The following is an 11764-nucleotide window of genomic DNA, read 5'->3' on the forward strand; positions in this document are numbered from 1 at the left end:
TCTGATTTTAGTTCTTTATTCTTTTCCACTGTAGGCATTCAGGGCTATAAATTTCCCTCCCAGCACTGCTTTCACTTCATCACATAAGTTTTGATATATTGTGTTCTCATTTTCATTCATTCAAAATTCTCTGGAATTTCTTCTTTGACCCACTGACTGTTTTAAGAGTGTGTGGTTTGACCTCCATATATTTGTGAATTTTCCAGTTCTTTCACTGGTTTTGGTTTCCAGAGAAAGTGCTCTGTATAATTTCAATCTTTTTAAATTTATTAAGACCTGTTTTATGCTCCAGCATGTGGTCTACCCTGGAGAATGTTCCATGAGCCCTTGAGAAGAATTTATATCCTGCTGTTTTGGTGTGCAGTGTCTATATATATGTGTTTGGTCAAATTCATTTATATTATTTAGGTCCTCTGTTTCCTTATTGATCATCTGTTTAGATGGTCTATCTATTGATGAGAGTGGTGTGTTGAAGTCTCACACTATTATTGTGGAGACATCTATTACTCCCTTCAGTTTTGCCAGTATTTTTCTTATATACTTTGGGGCACCTTGCTTAGGGACATTGATATTTATGATTGTTATTTCTTCTTGGTGAATTGCCCATTTTCTTAATATATAATGTCCTTCTTTGTCTCTTACATCATTTTTACATTTAAAGTCTATTTTGTGTGATATTTGTATAGCTACCCCATCCCTTTTTTGGTTACAGTTTGTGTGTAATATCTTTTTACAGACTTTCACTTTCAACCTATTTGTATCTTAGGCTCTTATATGAGTCTCTTGTAGGCAGCATATAGATGGATCATATTTTTTTTTATCCATTCTGCCAATTTGTGTCTTTTGACTGGGGAGTTTAATCCATTAACATTCAATTTTATTATTATAAGGACAGTACTTCAACCATTTTATACTTTGGCTTTTATTTGTTGTATCTCTTTCCTTCTCTCTTTTTATGCTTTTAGTTACCCTTACTGATTATCTTCATTTCTATATTCTCCTCCAAGCCTCTTTCTCCTATCTTTCTTTTCAGCATGCAGAAATCCCTTGAGTATTTCTTGGAAGGCAGGTCTCTTGTTAACAAACTGTCCACTTCTATTTATTTGTGAATATTTCAAACTCTCCCTCATCTTTGAAGGACAGCTTTGCTGGATAAAGAATTCTTGGCTGGTGTGCCTGTTTGAAACTTATGGACCCAGAAGAGCCATGATCCTTTAATCCAATCTTGTGTGGATCTTTTTGATTGTTTCCATGGAGATGTGACTCACCCAACTGTGGGTGAGACCTTTGATTGCATTATTTCCATGGAGTGTGACCCCCCCCCCCCATTCTGGATGGATCTTAATTAGATCACTGGAGTCCTTTAAGGGAGATCTAAGAAATAAAGAGCTCAGAGAAGCTGAGAGGGACATTTTGGAGACAAGCTAAAATATGTAATCCAGAGTTTGTCCCCAGGAGAAGCTAACATCCAACATAAAACCCAGATGCTTGGAGATGCAAACAGAAAGATGTTTGGAGATGCTAAGCTAAGAGATGAAGCCCAGAGTTTGCCCCAGAGAAGCTAAGAGAGGGCTCCCAGATGCTTAAAGAGAAACCCCCAGGAGCAGAGAACTGAGAGTTGCTAAGAGACATAAGCCCAGGGACATTTTGGAGAAACCCATTTTGAAATGCAACCTGAGATCAAAGGGCCAGCAGATGCCAGCCACATGCCTTCCCAGCTAACAGAGGTGTTTTGGATGCCATTGGCCTTTCTTCAGTGAAGGTTATTCTCTTGTTGATGCCTTAGTTTGGACACTTTTTTGGCCTAAGAACTGTAAATTTGTAACTTAATAAATCCCCCTTATAAAAGCCAATGCATTTCTGGTTTTTTGCCTAATGGCAGCTTTAGCAAAACCAAAACAGATGTTGGTACTAGTGAAATGGAGTGCTGCTGAGTTTGAAAATACCAAGCATGTTGGAACAGCTTTTTAAATGAATAAGGGGAAGATTCTGGAAGAACTGTGAGGAACTTGATAGAAAAGGCTTAGATTGCTATGAAGAGACTGTTGGTGGAAATAGGGACACTAAAGATATTTTCTATGAGGGCTTAGACAGAAATGTTAAATGTGTTATTGCAAACTGGAAGAAAGGCTATCCTTGTTTTAAAGTGGCAGAGAATTTGACAAAATTAAGCTCTGGTTTCGGGTGGAAGGCAGAATGTGAAAGCAACAAACTTAGCTGAAGAGATCTCCAAACTAAATATGGAAAATGCAGCCTGACTTCTCCTTACAGCTTATAGCAAAATGCAAGAAGAAAGAGATATGCTGAGAACTGAACCGTTGGGTACAAAGAAACCAGAAATTGATTGTCTGGACAATTTTGGTCTTCCAAAAAGTGAGACCCCAGAGGATAAGGCCGCACATGAAGATTTTTTTTTTAATTTTTATTTTGAAACAAATTCAAACTTACAGTAACAGTTGCAAAAATAATACAAACCCCTTACACAGAACACTAGCTTACCCCAACCCCCTCCACTGTTACCCCGATCTACCAACTTCAATACTTTGTCACTTTACCATTTCTTTCTTTCCCTCCCTGTCTGTCATCCATCGTCTATTGCTGTCTTCTGAACATATGAGAGCAAGTTGCACACATCCTTGAACAAATAATATAATTCACATACATTTCCTACAAACAAGAATATTCATTTATGTTATCACATTAAGTGTAGTTAAGAAGTTCAAGAAATTTAACATTGATATAAAGCTTACATTCTATATTTCATTGTTTTCTTATGTCCCAACTGTCCTTTTGAGCCTTTTCTCCTCTATTCTTAGATCTCATCCAGGATCATCTGTTGCATTTAATTGTCATTATCTATTTAGACTTTTTTTTTGATTGTGGAAACATATCTACAGCATAAATCTTCCCATTCTGACCCCTCCCAAGGATTCCATTTAGTGGGATTAATCACATTCACAGTGTTGCAATGCCATTACCTTCCCACCATCCATTACTAGAAATTTCCTTTCACCCCAAACAGAAACCCTACATTCCATTCTTATTAACTCCCCATTGCCCCTTCCCCCACTTCTCGTAACCCATACTCTACTTTTCATCTCTATGATCGTATTCTCTGATACTTTCTTTGTGTTTACTGTGGGGCTTAAATTTAACATCTTAAGTCTATAACAATCTTGTTTTCTTTGATACCAACTTAACTTCAATAGGACACATAAACTATGTTCCTATACTCCTCCATTCCCCCACCTTTATGTAGTTCTTGTCAAAAATTATATATTTTACATTGAGTCCAAAACCACTGATTTATCATTACACTTTATGTATTTTAGATCCTGTAGGAAGTAAATGGTGGAGTTACAAATCAAAAATACAGTAGTATTGGTATTTATATTTACCATGTGATCTTTACTGGGAATCTTTATTTCTTCATGTGGTTTCAGTCAATTGTTTAGTGTCCCTTCCTTTCAGCCTGCACAATTCCCTTTAGCATTTCTTATAGGACTGATCTACTGGTGATGAAGTTCCTCAGCTTTTGATTATCCTTTGACACCTGTTTTCCTTCCAGTTTCTCCCTATGGAAATGGGAATGTTTATCCTATGAATGTCCCTCCTTTGTATATTGGAAGCAGATAACTTGTTCTAAATTTCACAGCCAGAGGGAAATTTTACCTTAGGACAGTCCACACCGGTAACTGATTTTGATAAGACTTGTACTTATTTATTGGTATTGAAATGGGCGAAGCTTTTTTGATATTGTGATGGAATGAATATATTTTGCATTTGGAAAGAACATGTGTTTCTGGGGTCCAGGGGTGGAATGTGCCAGTTTGAAACTGTTATGAACCCCAGAAGAGTCATGATCTTTTAATCCAATGTTGTTGGGTGGATCCTTTTGATTGAGTGTTCCATGGAGATGTCTCATCCAACTGTGGTTGAGACCTTTGATTATTTCCATGGAATGTGACCCTGCCCACTCTGAGTGGGTCTTAATTAGATCACTGGAGTCTTTTAAGGGAGCTCACAGAAATGAGCTCAGAGAAGCTGAGAGAGACATTTTGGAGATAAGCTAAGCTAAGTAATCCAGAGTTTGTCCCCAGAGGAAGCCAAGAGCCGACACAGACTCAGACGCTTGGAGATGCAGACAGAAAGACGTTTGGAGATGCTAAGCTAAGAGGTGAAGCCTGGAGTTTGCCCCAGAGAAGCTAAGAGAGGACTCCCAGATGCTTAATGAGAAATGCCCCAGGACCACTAGCAGAGAGCTGAGAGAAGCTGAGAGACAGAAACCCAGGGATATTTTCAAAAAAGCCATTTTGAAATGCAACCTGAGAGCAAAGGACCAGCAGATGCCAGCCATGTGCCCTTCCAGCTCACAGAGGTGTTCTGGATGCCATCGGCCTTTCTTCAGTGAAGGTATCCTCTTGTTGTTGCCTTAGTTTGGACACTTTTTTGCCCTGAGAACTGTAGATTTATAACTTAATAAGTCCCCTTTATAAAAGCCAGTCCATTTCTGGTATTTTGCATAATGGCAGCTTTAGAAAACCAGAACAGCTGGTAATTTTTCTCTTTCAGTAGTCTAAATATATTGCACCATTACCTTCTCGCCTCCATGGTTTCTGATTAATCAGTAGTTAGTTTTATTTGGCTCCCCTTGTATGTGGCAAATCACTTTTCTTTTGCTGCTTTCAGAACTCTCTCTTTCTCTTTGGTATTTGACAGTCTGATTAGTATGTGTCTTGGATTGGGTCTATTTGTATTATGAAAGTTGGGAAACTTTAAGCCATTATTTCCTCAAATATTCTTCCTTGCCCCTTTCCTTCTGGGACACCCATATGTGTACATTTGTATATTTTTTGTTGTCAACCATTTCCCCGAGACCCTGCTCAAATTTTTCTGTTCTTTTCTCCATCTTTTATTTTGTCTGTTTGAATTTGGATGCTCTCTATTTTAGCTCTCTAGATCCTTTCTTCTGCCTATTCAAAAATCACTGTTGTATCCACGGCCTCAATATTTGCAGACTTTTTGAACAGTTTTATGTCCAAAATAAATTCATGAGCCATGTAACCTGTTCAAGGATATTTTTTTCATGTCATGATTGGCACTGGCTTATTATTTCACTCACACAAATGAAGAAATACTTCAGCTTTTTATACATGTCAGCGACGATCTAGAAGATATGGGCACTTGGTAAGTTTACAGTTAGCAGTAAAGACTTCATCTGCTCATATTACAAATAAAAAAATTCTTAACTGTTTGGGACCAATATGTCCAATCATCAGTCCACCACCCACGCGTGACCTGGGAGGTGGGACTTCAGTGCCTAGGTGCTACTTGAACATTCAGCATAAGTTCTATTCTGGAAACCTAAAATCTGCTTATGACAGTGAAACATGTAATCACAGCCCTTATCCTTTTATACAAAAATATTTTTGAAGCTAAAGATCCACTAATGCCTGTTTCAGGAACTTTGCCACTGATATCAAATAAGTGTTTCTTCTGTGTATTTGTTTTTATAAATATATATTAAACATATACCCATAAGATATATACATAATTTTATGTGACTCTTTGAAGGAGCTTTTGAGGTTTCTGGCTGCAGACTGAGAACCAGGAACAAGAGCTGTCAAATGTTACACAACAGATGGTCAGGCGTTCATGAGTAAGGAGTGTGCTGGTTTGTGTTGTTCTACTTTGTCAACAGACAACCTTGCTAGGCCCAGGCAGACTTTTCCCCAGCCAGCTGCTGACCACCAGTCCATCACCAAGAATAAGCCATCAACAAAAACTAAATGAAAAATAGGGTGGGATGGGGGAGATGGAATGCTTTGGGTGTTCTTTTTTACTTATATTTTTATTCTTTTTGGATTATGAAAAATGTTCAAAAATTGGGGTGATGAAAGCACAACTATATGATGGTACTGTGGACAGTTGATTGTACACTGTGGATGGCTGTATGGTATGTGAATATATCTCAATAAAACTGAATTTTAAAAAAAAATCACTGTTGTGCATCTCTGGTGTATTTTTAATTTCACCTATAGTGACTTTCATTTCCAGAAGATGTTATTATTATTTGTATGCTTTCAAATTTTTTATGCTTACCTATTGTCTTCTTAATGCCCTTTATCTCTTTAGCCATCTCCTTGAATCTATTTAGATCTGTTTAAATCTCTTTGATTAGTTGTTCCAAATTCCGTGTATCCTCTAACTTTTTAATTTCTTCCTTTAATTGGGCCATACTTTCACATGTTTTAGTATGCCTTGTGATTTTTTTGCTGATATCTGGTCATCTGGTTATCTTGATGGGTTTATTTTTGAAAGTCTTTTCTCTCTTCTCTAGGATTTTGCTGTTGATTTGGTTTGTATTAAGGCTCTTCTTTGACAGTTCGTTTGTCTGTATTTCCCAGCCAAAACAGGGCCAGGTACCCTTGCAGGGGCCATAGACCAGATCAAAATAGCCCTGAGAAAGGGTCTGGAAAGATTCTAAAAAGTCCTTCCCTCCCCTTTTCTCTCCCGTCACCAGGCTTTCTGGCCTGTTGAGCAGATGGTACTCTTGGGTACCTATTCCACTTAGCCCTACAAAGGCAAACTGTTTTGGCTCTTTGCTAGTTCCACAGCGATGTCTGACCTGAACAAGCTGATATGGTGAGGATCCCATGTTCTAGCTTTGCTGGCCAATAACTGACTCGGTGTTGGGCTGTGTCCCCCTCTTTGCTTGAGGTAGGGTACTCCCACATCCATCCCAGTACATAGCTTCTCCCCAGGCAAGGATCAGGCTACTTGCCATCGCTTCCCTTGACATTGGGGAATGTGTTCCAGGAGCTGTGGGCAGAATTACAGTCTCTGATCACAGTTTCTCCATCTCTTCATCTCACACTTCCCTGGATGCTGCCCAGAACTCCCCTGGTCACTGGAGCTCCAGAATAGTTGATACAGACAGTTTCTTCCTGACTACTCACTGCCTTTGGGAGAGGAGTGGGCCCTGCAGCTCTCTCCTTATTCATCCATTTTTGCAGAAGTCCGCACCACAACTTTTTAAAAAAGAGTCTTATTGTTTTATTGTTATTTCAGTCATGATCCATTAAAAAAATAACATTTAAAAAAAATAGAGAAGTAGGTTTACAGAAAAATGATGCAGAAAATACAGAGTTCCCCAATAGCCCCCTTCATACATGCACTTTTCCCCATTATTAACACTTTGCATTAGTGTTATGCCATAGTTTCAGTCGATGAAACAATATTATTATTATATTATCAACTATAGTTTTTTTTCATTAGGATACACTGTATTGTACAGCCCTATGGGTTTTTATTTTTAATTCAGTTTTATTGACATATATTCACATATCATACAGTCATCCATGGTGTACAATCAACTGTTCACAGTACCATCATATAATTGTGCATTCATCACCCCAATCTATATTTTAAATATTTTCCTTATACCAGAAGTAAAAATAAGAATAAAAATTGAAAGTAAAAATACACCCAAATCATCCCCCCCTCACACCCTATTTTTCATTTAGGTTTTGTCCCCATTTTTCTAGTCATCCATCCATACACTGGATAAAGGGAGTATGATCCACAGGGCTTTCACAATCACACTGTCACCCCTTGTAAGCTACATTGTTCTACAGTTGTTTTCAAGAGTCAAGGCTACTGGGTTGCAGTTTGATAGTTTCAGGTATTTACTTCTAGCTATTCCAATACATTAAAACCTAAAAAGGGTTATTTATATAGTGCGTAAGAGTGCCCAACAGAGTGACCTCTTGATTCCATTTGGAATCTCAAAGCCACTGAAACTTTATTTTGTTTCATTTCACATCCCCCTTTTAGTCAAGAAGATGTTCTCATTCCCATGGTGTCAGGTCCAGGCTCATCCCCAGAAGTCATATCCTGTTTTGCCAGGGAGATTTACACCTCTGGAAGTCAGGTCCCCCATAGGGGGGAGGGCGGTGAGTTCACCTGCTGAGTTGGCTTAGCTAGAGAGAGGGCCACGTCTGTGCAACAAAGAGCACACCATGACTTTTAATAGTTATTAGTTATTCCAGCCTATATGGATGCAACATAGTTTAGCTAATCACCTGTTGATGGACTTTAATTTGTAGCCAGGTTTTAGTTGTTATATACAATTTGATTAATAATATCCTTATAGATAAATCTTTGTGTATAAACTTGGAGTTATTTCCTAGAAGGTGAAATTCTAAGTGAAAACAAATCCCTATTTAAGGCCATATAGAAAGCTTGTACAGGTTATACTCTTAACAGCAACTACATCCTTGCCAACTCCCATTATTGTGAATCTTTCTCTGTTAGATTGAGAGGCAAAAAATATTTTTAGTATCGCTATCAATGTCATTTTAATTAAATTAGAGTGATGAAATGATTTTTAGTGTTTATTAACTATAGGTTGCTTGAATATATCCTTTATGTTTTCCTTTTATAGTGATCATCTTTTTCTGAATGAGTTAAAGAGCTTTTTTATTTATCAAGAATATTAGCCCTTTGCTTTCTAATTTTGTTTATGCACATTTTAATTGTGTGTTTTTTACATTGTTTTGGTAAAGCAAAAAAGTATTACACCCCTTGAAGAAATTCCAAGTATAAAACTCAAGCAAAAAAAAAAAAAAAAAAAAAGCATTGTTATTCAAGGAATGAAAAAACAGTATTGACTATAAATTTAAATGGTCCTACCCAAAATTTATGTGACTCCTTAGAGACTAATTTCTTCCTTCTTTATTATTTTGCAGTTTTCAATTTTATTAAATTTTAAAAGGTGATATTAAGAATGTTTAAATCCAAACTCCTTATCCTTTTAAGGAAGGAGTTGAAGCCATACGTAATATTCTTTATACAAAAATAAATTAAGACATGGAATTACACGATTGTATTAATTATTATTAACTAAATAATTTCATTCTAGAACAGATTTTATACTTTAAACTTGTTTTGCCAGTTTGCCACTCTTACTTTCTCCTATGCTCTCCTTTACTAAGTGGTATTGCCGTTTTCCTTTTTGTGCTTAATCTTTTCCTTCAACTAATTTCTTAGCTCTTACAAAACTAATTTTTATTTTATTCGTGTGTAGGAGACTGATCCAAGAGTATAATAACTATATCACCACTAGGTGGCAGAATGGAATAAATCAGATCTGTGGACTTTTTGGCAGAATTGTGTGTGTGTTGGATAGTTCTTACTCCATCTTGTGGTGATATATAATTATATCAATTATTCTTGCATTCCTAATAGTCATATATACATCAGCAACTCATGATTACCTTGTTAGGGCAATGCCAAGGCCTGCTTAGTTATTAATAAATAAAAACTGTAACAGCGTTAAGATATGTGTAGGGTTAGAGATGAAAATACTATTGGTTTGGTTTTTTGTCCTTTCCCTTAGTTTAAAGCACTTCATTAGCATTATTTGTGATTACCTCCTGAGATGTTCACAAGGCAAGAAAATTGTCTGGCTAACCTAAGGTATGTAGTTAAATCACACAGCAAGTATACAGTAGAAATGATATAACTGAAGAGACATTCAAGAAAAAAAGATTCCATTCTCAATAGCAACTAAAAAAAATTAAGCACCTAGGAATAAATTTAACCAAGGATGTAAAACACATCTACACAGAAAATTATATAACTCTACTAAAAGAAATAAAAGGGGACCTAAAGAAATGGAGATATTTTCCATGTTCATGGATAGAAAGACTAAACATTGTTAAGATGCCAATTCTACTCAAACTTTTCTACAGATTCAAAGCAATTCCAATTACCTACTTTGCATATTTGAAAAGCTAGTCATTAAATTTATTTGGAAGGGAAAGGGGCATCCAATTGCCAAAAACATCTTTAAAAAGAAGAACTAAGTGGGAGGACTTACACCGTCTGATTTTGAAGACTACTATAAAGCAACAGTGGTCAAAACAGCATGGTATTGGCACAAAGGTAGACATATTGATCAATGGAATCAAATTGAGAGTTCAGAAATAGAGCCACAGGCATATGGTTCACTGATTTTTGATAAGGCCCCCAAATCCACTGAACTAGGACAGAACAGTCTCTTCAACAAACGGGGCTGGGAGAACTGGATAGCCATAAGAAGAAAGAAAGAGGACCCCTACCTCAAATTATACAAAAATTAACTCAAAAATTACAAAAATTAACTCAAAGTGGATCAAAGACCTCAATATAAGAGACAATGCTGGTGGAACTTTCCAGAATGCTGGATGACAGGTGGAGGAGTGGTGGCTGCCCAAGCTGCGCACAGCGATGCACTCCTTCCTGCACCCTCTCACCAGCCTTGGCCCGCTCACTGGCTATAGAAAATGGTGAAAGAAACCACTTACTGTGATGTTTTGGGGGTCAAACCCAATGCCACCCAGGGAAAGCTGAAAAAGGCTTACAGGAAACTAGCCTTGAAATATCACCCTGATAAGAATCCAGATGAAGGAGAGAAGGTCAAAATGTTGTACATCAGCTCTCAGTAACCTTAGAATATTTATATAATGGTACAACAAGAAAATTCACTCTGCAAAAGAATGTGATTTGCAACAAATGTGAAGGCCGAGGTGGTAAGAAAGAAGCAGTCAAGTGCTGTCCCAATTGCCAAGGTACTGGAATGCAAATAAAAATTCATCAGATAGGACCTGGAATGGTTCAGCAAATTCAGTCTCTGTCCATGGAGTGCCAGGGCCATGGGAATGGATCAGTCCTAAAGATAGATTTAAAAGTTACAATGGAAAGAAGATAGTTTGAGAGAAGAAGATTCTAGAAGTTCATATTGACAAAGGCATGAAAGATGGCCAAAAGATAACATTCCATGGTGAAGGAGACCAAGAGCCAGGACTGGAGCTGGGAGATATTATCATTGTTTTTAGATCAGAAGGATCATGCTGTTTTTACTCAGCGAGGAGAAGACCTTTTCATTTGTGTGGACATACAGCTGGTTGAAGCATTGTGTGGCTTCCAAAAGCCAATATCCATTCTTGACAACTGAACCATAGTTATCACCTCTCATCTAGGTCAGATTGTCAAACATGGAGACATCAAGTGTGTGCTAAATGAAGGCATGCCAATTTATCATAGGCCACATGAAAAGGGTCACCTAATCATCAAATTTAAGGTAAACTTTCCTGAGAATGGCTTTCTCTCACCTGATAAGCTGTCTTTGCTGGAAAAACTCCTCCCTGAGAGAAAAGAATTAGAAGAAACTGAAGAAATGGATCAGGTAGAACTGGTGGCCTTTGATCCCAATCAGGATAGATGACACCATTACAATGGAGAAGCATATGAGGATGATGAACATCACTCCAGAGGTGGTGTTCAGTGTCAAACCTCTTAGTTGGGGTCAGTGAATAACACTCACTACTAGCATTTTATATGCAGTGGTGAATAAGTGAAGGACTGTAATCATAATATGCTCACTACTTGCTATTGTTTTTGTTTTAATATTCAACTACAGTAGTGTTTTAAAAGTTAAATGAAGAATAAACTCAAATTTAAAAAAAAAAAAGAGAGACAGTGCCGTGAAACTCCTAGAAGATAATGTAGAGAAACTTCTTCAAGACCTAGTATTAGGAGGTCACATCTTAGACCTTACACCGAAAGCACAAGCAATGAAAGAAAAAATAGATGAATAGGAACTCCTCAAAATCAAAAGCTTCTGTAACCTTAAAGGAATTTGTCAAAAAGGTAAAGAGCCAGCCAATGCAATGGGAGAAAATATTTGGAAACCATGTATCTGACAAGAGACTGATATCTT

General features: G+C 37.3%; 1 pseudogene; it reads left to right on the forward strand.

The window, feature by feature from the left end:
* Positions 1 to 10328: 10328 nt before the first annotated feature.
* LOC119529848 lies at positions 10329 to 11344 on the forward strand (annotated as a pseudogene).
* The last annotated feature ends 420 nt before the right edge of the window (positions 11345 to 11764 follow it).

Source organism: Choloepus didactylus, chromosome 3, assembly GCF_015220235.1.
Source record: "Choloepus didactylus isolate mChoDid1 chromosome 3, mChoDid1.pri, whole genome shotgun sequence".
In the NCBI taxonomy this organism is placed as follows: Eukaryota; Metazoa; Chordata; class Mammalia; order Pilosa; family Megalonychidae; genus Choloepus; species Choloepus didactylus.